This window comes from Triticum aestivum, chromosome 4B (genome assembly GCF_018294505.1).
Source record: "Triticum aestivum cultivar Chinese Spring chromosome 4B, IWGSC CS RefSeq v2.1, whole genome shotgun sequence".
NCBI classification, from domain to species: domain Eukaryota; kingdom Viridiplantae; phylum Streptophyta; class Magnoliopsida; order Poales; family Poaceae; genus Triticum; species Triticum aestivum.
The window spans coordinates 226,612,837-226,621,042 of NC_057804.1; positions in this window are offsets into that span (position 1 = coordinate 226,612,837).

Genomic DNA, 8,206 nt, shown 5'->3' on the forward strand with positions numbered 1-8,206 from the left:
CAATTTGGGAGGCTCGATAAACAAGTGGTAGGAAGTGCAACATAGCGATAGCATCGAGACAACTAGCATAGCAATGATAGTAGTGAGATCCAGGGTAACGTCATCTTGCCTGAAATCCTGCTAGGAAGAAGATCGAGTCCGTGAAGAAGATGAACGGCGTAGACGAACCAAGCTAAGTCGAACGAATCCTCATGATCGCAATAAAATACGAACTATCGGGAAGAAGCACAACCGGAAAGAAGCAACATAGTAAACAACTAACACATAAACATGGCATGATGCACAACCAAGTACGATGCATGTTCGGTTTAATGAAGCATGGCATGGCAAAGTGCAACAAACAATACTACAAATTAAGTGGAGCACAATATGTAACGAGTTGCATATTGATGAAACACCACATTCAAATATTTAGTTCACTCTCATTTATGCACCCAACAATATTAAATGTTTTTAAACATGGCAAGAGGTGAAGCATAATAAAGCTAGATATCTAGGCAAGTTTAAATGAGGCCGGTACAACAAACAACAATTCCGGAAAATCCCCATATGCATATTTTGGAATTGCTACTGTTCTGCCCTAAACACAATTTTAATGTTGTTAAATAGCAAAATAAAGTGCAGCAAGTTCATCTATGTATTTTTCTACCCCATTACATATAAAGAACATTTAATTCCGAGCTACGGCTATTTAGTTATGAAATAAACCATTTTAGGATGTCAATCATGCAAATGATATGCAAACAGAAATTTAAACATTTTTAACATGGATTAAAGTTGAATATTATCAAACTAGATAAAATTCTAAGCATTTTACATATATAGTTTGATTAATTTGGATGCATGCACATTTAGTTATTAGCAATGCAAAACAGGGGCACTTCTCTGATTATGCATGCACTGGAAAATAACGAAATCCACAGACAGAGGAAAAAACATGCACGGGCCAGAAGCATTAAAGTCCAGCGGCCCAGAAGTGGAATCGGGCCCAGCCGGCTATGGATGTGTGTGCTTGAATTAAAACAGAGAAGCAGGGAGGAAAAGTTAAAGGGGTTAACCTGGGTTCGAACCGAGGACCTCCAACATGCGAATGAGTGCGCCGACTAGTGAGCTAGATGTGTGTTCGTGACAAATTAGTGGTGCTACTTTGTTTGAAAAAGATCAAAGGCCAAGCCTTGCTTTTCCCATGAATCGACGGTGACATGGCTGGCGACGGGAGCCAACACCAGCGGCTGCAGCTTGCCGACGGGGCTGTGGGAACCTGCATGGATGCGCGTGTGCATGCGGGAAGCAAAAGAAAGAGGCCAGAGCTCGAGCATCGAGCTGGAGCTCGTCTCGGCTGCGGTGCACAACGATGCATGGGCGAGCATGGCATGACGAGCGAGCGACAAGCAGGAAGGTTGCGCGCGGGGGTGCAGATGCATACAGGGGCTACGGGCGCGTGCGTGCAGAGGACGCGTGTGCGATGGTGCATAGAGAGAAACAGAGAGGGGGAGGTGCTCGTCGGAGCTGCTCCGGTGAACATATGGGACAACGAAGGGGAGCAACGGGTGCGCATGAAGAAACCGCAGGCCCGTCTGGTACGTGACGCACCTAACGGCGACGAAGGTGACGCCGGCGACGGTGATCTCACGCATGGGGTGCAACGGTTGAATCTAACAACTAACGGCGACAGCGGGCCCTGTGTGACATAGCGACGATGACGGGATCAAGCGAAAACGCTAAGGAGGTCGGGATCCTCGTCGACGACAAGGACCGACGGAGAGGTGTTCGGGCGCGCGCGGCTAGGGATGCTGGAGCGAGCGAACGAGGGGGGAAAAGGATGGGGTGACGCGGCTGCTCACCACAATCACGACGGTGGCCTCGGTTCTAGGAGAGGTGGACGGAGGCGGCCGGAAACGACCACGACGTGGTGGAGGCTGAGGCAGAAGAAGACGGAGTGGACGTCGAGGAACTTGGCGATCCACGTGTTGTAGAGGATGTAGTCGACATAGCGGACGTCGAGGAAGCAGATGGACAAGGTTGGTGAGGCGGAGGTCGACGAGGTTCGCACCGGCGACAAGCCCATGCTTCCAGATGCGCTCAGGACTCGGCCAAAATGACGGATCTGGTTGGATAGGCTCACCTGGCGGCGTTGGGTGGAGAAGAGGGAAACCCTAGAGGGTTGTTGGACATGGAGAGGGGGGGTTTAAAGGGGGCCAGGGCGACGGCTGGAGCACGGCGTCGAAGCGGGCGTGGCCATGTGCGTGCCCGGCAAGAGCTTGACGAAAAGGTGAGGGCGGGTGAGCTCTAGCCAGAGGCTGACTGGTGGGGTCGCAAGGGACACGTGGGCGTACGGGCGCCTGGGTAGCGTGGTGGCTGGGTGAGAAACGGCGTGGGGTACATGCGGGGCAGGCGAGCGGGGCCGCGGGTGGAGCTTCTGGGCCGGTCGAGTGCGGAGGCCCAGCTGGGTTGTGCTGCTGCTGGGCTGCCCACTACTGCTTTTCTTTTATTTTCTTCAAATGGAAAATAAAACAACAAAAGCACAGAGATCTAGGAGAGGAGTTAGGAAGAAATAAAAATAAGACTGGGGTCCTGGAATTTTCTAGTATTTGAATTAATTGTCTTGGACATTTTTAGAGTTAGAAAAATAAATCAGGTTTGAATTTATTTCAAACATGATGCATTTTTGAACCTGACCAAAACAACTTCAAAAGGGGTGACATTTGGTAGAGAGGTAAAAGACATGGATTGAGGTTATCAGGAAATAAATGAGAAATAATGGAGGCAGGAATAATGTCGCTTGACATGAAAGCCAAAATTGGAATAGATGAAGAAGTGGATAGGTTGTGCACTTGGGGAAAAATGTTGATGGAAAAGATCAAGATGGATAGCTGAAACTGCAACTATCCCTGGGTGGTTTTGGTAATTATTAACAACATATAGTTCATTGAACTAATGCTATTTTAAGATGAATATTTCAGGAAAGTTCAATGATTGGCATGGCATGGATTAGGAATGTGGACCCCTCAAAATGCTAAGGAGAAAGGATTGGCTCAAGCTCTAAAGATCAAGACTCTACATTTTACTTTTAGTGATCCAAGATCACATTGAGTCCATAGGAAAAGCCAATACTATTAAAAGGGGATGAGGTGTTTCTTAATGGCTTGCTTGCTCAAAGTGCTTAGTGATATGCACCAAAGCCCTCAACCACTTTCTCATATCCACATATGTCCCAAACTAAAAGTCAAACTCGGCCCCACTGATTTGATCTATCCAGCGCCACCAAGTTCATTTGACATAGCCACTGCCAAAAAACCTAGTCACTTCGGTCTCACCGATAGGGATCTCGGTCTCACCAAGATGGGATTGCACACTCTCTGTTTCCCTTCATGACGTTTCAGTCTAACTGAGATGAGCGATCGGTCCCACCGAGTTTGCAATGCAAACTCTTTGTTTCCCCTTCGTAACGTTTCGGTCTCATTGAGATGAGTGAATCGGCCCCACCGAGTTTGCCTGAACAACTCTCTGGTTAGCTTATTACCAAAGTCAGTCCCAGCGAGTTTGTGTAATCGGTCTCACCGAGATTACGTTATGCCCTAACCCTAAAGAAATCGGTCCCACTGAGTTGACATGTCGATCCCACCGAAACGCCTAATGGTCACATTATGAACTAGATCGGTCTGACCGAGTTTTCTGATTCGGTCTCACCGTGTTTGGTAAATTGTGTGTAACGGTTAGATTTTGTGTGGAGGCTATATATACCCCTCCACCCTTTCTTCATTTGTGGAGAAATCCATCAGAACGTGCCTACACTTCTAGCATTCATTTTCTGAGAGAGAACCACCAACTCATGTGTTGAGGTCAAGATATTCCATTCCAACCACATAAATCTTGATATCTAGCCTTCCCCAAGTTGTTTTCCACTCAAATCATCCTTCCACCAAATCCAATCCTATGAGAAAGAGTTGAGTGTTGGCAAGACTATCATTTGAAGCACAAGAGCAAGGAGTTCATCATCAACACACCATCTATTACCTTTTGGAGAGTGGTGTCTCATAGATAGGTTAGGTGTTACTTGGGAGCCTCCGTCAAGATTGTGGAGTTGAACCAAGGAGTTTGTACGGGCAAGGAGATCGCCTACTTCATGAAGATCTACCCTAGTGAGGCAAGTCCTTCGTGGGCGATGCCATTGTGGATAGACAAGGTTGGTTCTTCGTGGACCCTTCGTGGGTGGAGCCCTCCGTGGACTCGTGCAGTCATTACCCTTCGTGGGTTGAAGTCTCTATCAACGTGGATGTACAATAGCACCACCTATCGGAACCACGCCAAAAATCTCCGTGTCTACATTGTGTTTGCTCCCTCAAAATCCTCACTTTACCTTCATTTGCAATGTTTTACATTCCGCTGCTATACTCTTAGAATTGCATGTGTAGGCTGATTGCTTGACTTGTGTAAAGTTGCTAAAATCTGCCAAGACTTAAAATTGGGAAAAGGCTAGATTTTTATTTGGTCAAGTAGTCTAATCACCCCCCCCCCCTCCAGACATACTTTCGACCCTACAAGTGGTATCAGAGCTACGGTCTCCATTTGCCTTGATTTCCATAGGTTTTGGTGATCATAGCCTTGGTTTCACAACCTAGGAGTGTATGGCGTCTAGCGAGGAAAATTACCACCGTGGAGGTCCTTACTTTGATGTTACTAATTTTGCTACTTGAAGCATAAGATGAAAATGCATATTCTTGGACATAACCCCGCCGTTTGGGCTATTGTGTGTATTGGCTTACAAGGTGAGTTCTTCAATGGGAGAGAACCGAACCGTGAAGCTACCGAGGAAGAGTTGAAGATGCTGCAGTACAACGCTCAAACTTGCGATATTCTCTTCAACGGATTGTGCCCCGAAGAATTCAACAAAATCAGCCATCTTGAGAATGCAAAGGAAATTTGGGATACATTGATTGATATGCACGAAGGTACTGACTCCGTCAAGGAATCCAAATTGGATGTGCTTCAGAGTCAGCTTGACAAGTTCAAAATGAAGGATGGTGAAGGTGTCGCAGAAATGTACTCTAGGCTTGCTCTCATCACAAATGAGATTGCTGGCTTAGGAAGTGAAGAGATGACCGATAGATTCATCATCAAGAAGATCCTAAGAGCCTTGGATGGAAAATATGATACCGTGTGCACATTGATCCAAATGATGCCCAATTACAAAGATCTCAAGCCAACAGAAGCCATTGGAAGAATTGCTGCTCATGAGATGTCACTAAAGGATAAAGAAGAGCTTCATAACAAGTCAAGTGGTGCTTACAAAGCCTCATGTGATGCTCCTACATCATCAAGTGAGAAACAAACTTTCAATGAAGAATTGAGCCTAATGGTGAAGAACTTCAACAAGTTCTACAAGAGTAGAAGCAAGGAAAGAAGTTCCAAGTCAAGGTCCTACAATGACAAAAAATCTTCGAGTCGTGAACGTAATTGCTACAATTGTGGAAGACCCGGACACTACTTCAATGAGTGTATGGCTCCCTACAAAAGAAGAGAAGATTCACCTAAAATAAGAAGTAGAAGAGAAGAATCACCACCAAGAGAGAGAAGGAGTAGAGATGATTGTTATGAACAAAGAACCTCCCGGAGAAGCAAGGATTCGGAAAGGAAGGACAAATCATCAAAGAGCTACACAAAACAAAGACATCAAGCTCAGGTTGGTGAATGGTTATCCGGCTCCGATTCCAACCATCACTCGGAAAGAAGTTATCAGTCCAACTCCGAATATACTCAAGATGAAGGTGTTGCCGGTCTAGCACTTGTGTCAACCAACTCCTATGACATATTTGACTCGCCAAATGAAGGAATTGGAAGATGCTTCATGGCTAAAGTCCCAAAGGTATCACACCCCGAGTATGTTGATTTCAATAGTGATGAAGATGATTTGCTAGGTGATGATGATTTACTTGTTGACAACTCTAGTTATGAAAACTATAATGAATTTGCTATTAATCATGCTAATCAAGATAAAACGAATGACGATGATAAGAAGGAGATTGGTCATCTAACTAAAGAACTAAATACTCCTAAGTTAGCTCATGAAACTACCTTGGAAGATCATCAAGAACTTTTAAAGACTCATGACAAGCTACGCTTTGAAAATCTCAACCTAGAGTAAGAGCATGAGTTTTTAAAGGCAATCAATGATGATCTTCGCAAGAAATGTTCTTCTTACATTGCCAAGCATTTACTCTTGTCTACTTACATGCCACAAGTTAAATCTAGCAACAAAAGTAAGAAAGATTCTTATTCTAGTTGTAACAATGATCATGCTAAATCCAATGTTGTTGCTTCTAGTAGTTCTCTTGATTCCACTAATGATTCTCTTAGCCAAGTTACACTTGAGCAAGAAAATAGCTTATTGAAGGGAATTATAGAGAAAGGTGTTTACAAGAGCCTTGCCAGAAGTAAGCAATTTGAGGAAATTTTACGCAAGCAACAAAGGCATCGGAAGAACCAAGGTGTTGGTCTTGAACGAAAGTTCAATGCCGATGGAGTTGAGTGGGAAGAATATCAATACCCCAAGACAAAGTTTGTTCCCCAACAAGAGAAGTATGATCCTACTTCTTTCCAAGGGACACAAGCTCAAGATGATCTTCCACCACAAGACCACAAGCAAAAAAGGCAAGGATAAGCTTCAAGAGGAGATTGATGCATTTGAAGAAGCTCCCAAGGCCTTGGTCAAGTGGGTTCCCAAAACTACATCAAGTTCTACTTCATCAAGTATGACTACAACCCCAAGGATTCCCATCAAGATGATGTGGATTCCAAAGAAGAAGAACTAGAGAGTTCTTGAGGGTGACTCCGCCAACTCACTTCACTCTTATCATTTTGGCAAGAACAAGTGCAAACAACTTCCATATCTTGCACTAGTTCAAGGAGTCACAAACCCTCTTGTTGGTAAGACAAGGGACAAGGTAACCTAATGCTTTCATGGACATCATCTTGTGTGTACATCATTCTATGTCTATGGATATCCTTGCTTGTTCCTTGTGGGACTAAACCGTGTAGGTATTGAAAGTGCAACTCACTCCAATGGATTTCTCTGAATGATCTACATTAACATTGTGCATCCACATCTTCAACACCTACATGAAGTCATCATCGACAAAACCCAAGGTTAGTTCATCCCTCTTAGGGGGGATATCACATCTAGGGGGAGCTTTACTCTAAGAATTGAGCTAAAGCAACTCTAACGGCGTGAACACAACAATGCTTCATGTAAAAGTGGTAACCCCACTTGTGCTTAAACGACGAGTATGACCTATCATCAAATGTTCTCATTTGAATCCTAAGTCAATATACTCATATATAGATGACCTAGTCATCGAAATTGCTTGATAGATGCTAGAGTGTTTGTGCATGCTTTGCCACATATTTCATTTGCCATTTTATTGTGTGAGCATGTTGGTTGCATATTTTACTCATTCGAGGACATCCACCTGTTGCTTTGATTGTTTGGCTCTTTCTCTTTTGCCAAGTGGATGGACAAGAATTCCTAAGAACCTTCTCTAGTTATCTATGCTTTTCTCGTCTCAAACTCTATTCATGCTACATCACAAAAGTTTGATCAAGTCAGATTCGAACCACTCTGTGTGAGGAGCACTCAGACTCCCTGATGCGTCATAGACTTAAACTTCCAAAACCTCTTTGTGCATTTCGGTATGATCGAGTCATCCATTTCGGTCACATCGAGTTCACTAAGTTGATCTAGGTTTTCATCTCGGTGCAACTGATTTGAACATTTCGGTCACACTGAGTTGTAGTAACCGCTCTGGATTCTGCATCTCGGTGCCACCGAGTTGTTCCACGGGTGAGATTTGGAAATTTCTTCAAAAGCCCTCAGCCCGCGCATATCCTGCTCTGCCTCCTCGGATCTCCGGATCGTCTACTCGTCTCCAGCGACCTCCCGCCGCCGATTTCTGTCGCCTTCAACGGGAATCTGCTTCGCCGTTGCCGTCGTAGCGAACTCCCGCCGAACTAGGGTATGAGTTCGACCCCTTGTGCTCTCTTCTTTCCTCCGATTCTAAGCACAAGGTCAATGCCATGATCTTTTCCATGTATGAAATCAATCTATCCATAGAAAACTTCCTTAAGTTAAGTTTGATTCGAAAATTTAGGGTTAGGTATCCGCTGAACTCATCTCGGACCGATCGAATTGTAGAAATCGGTCTCATCG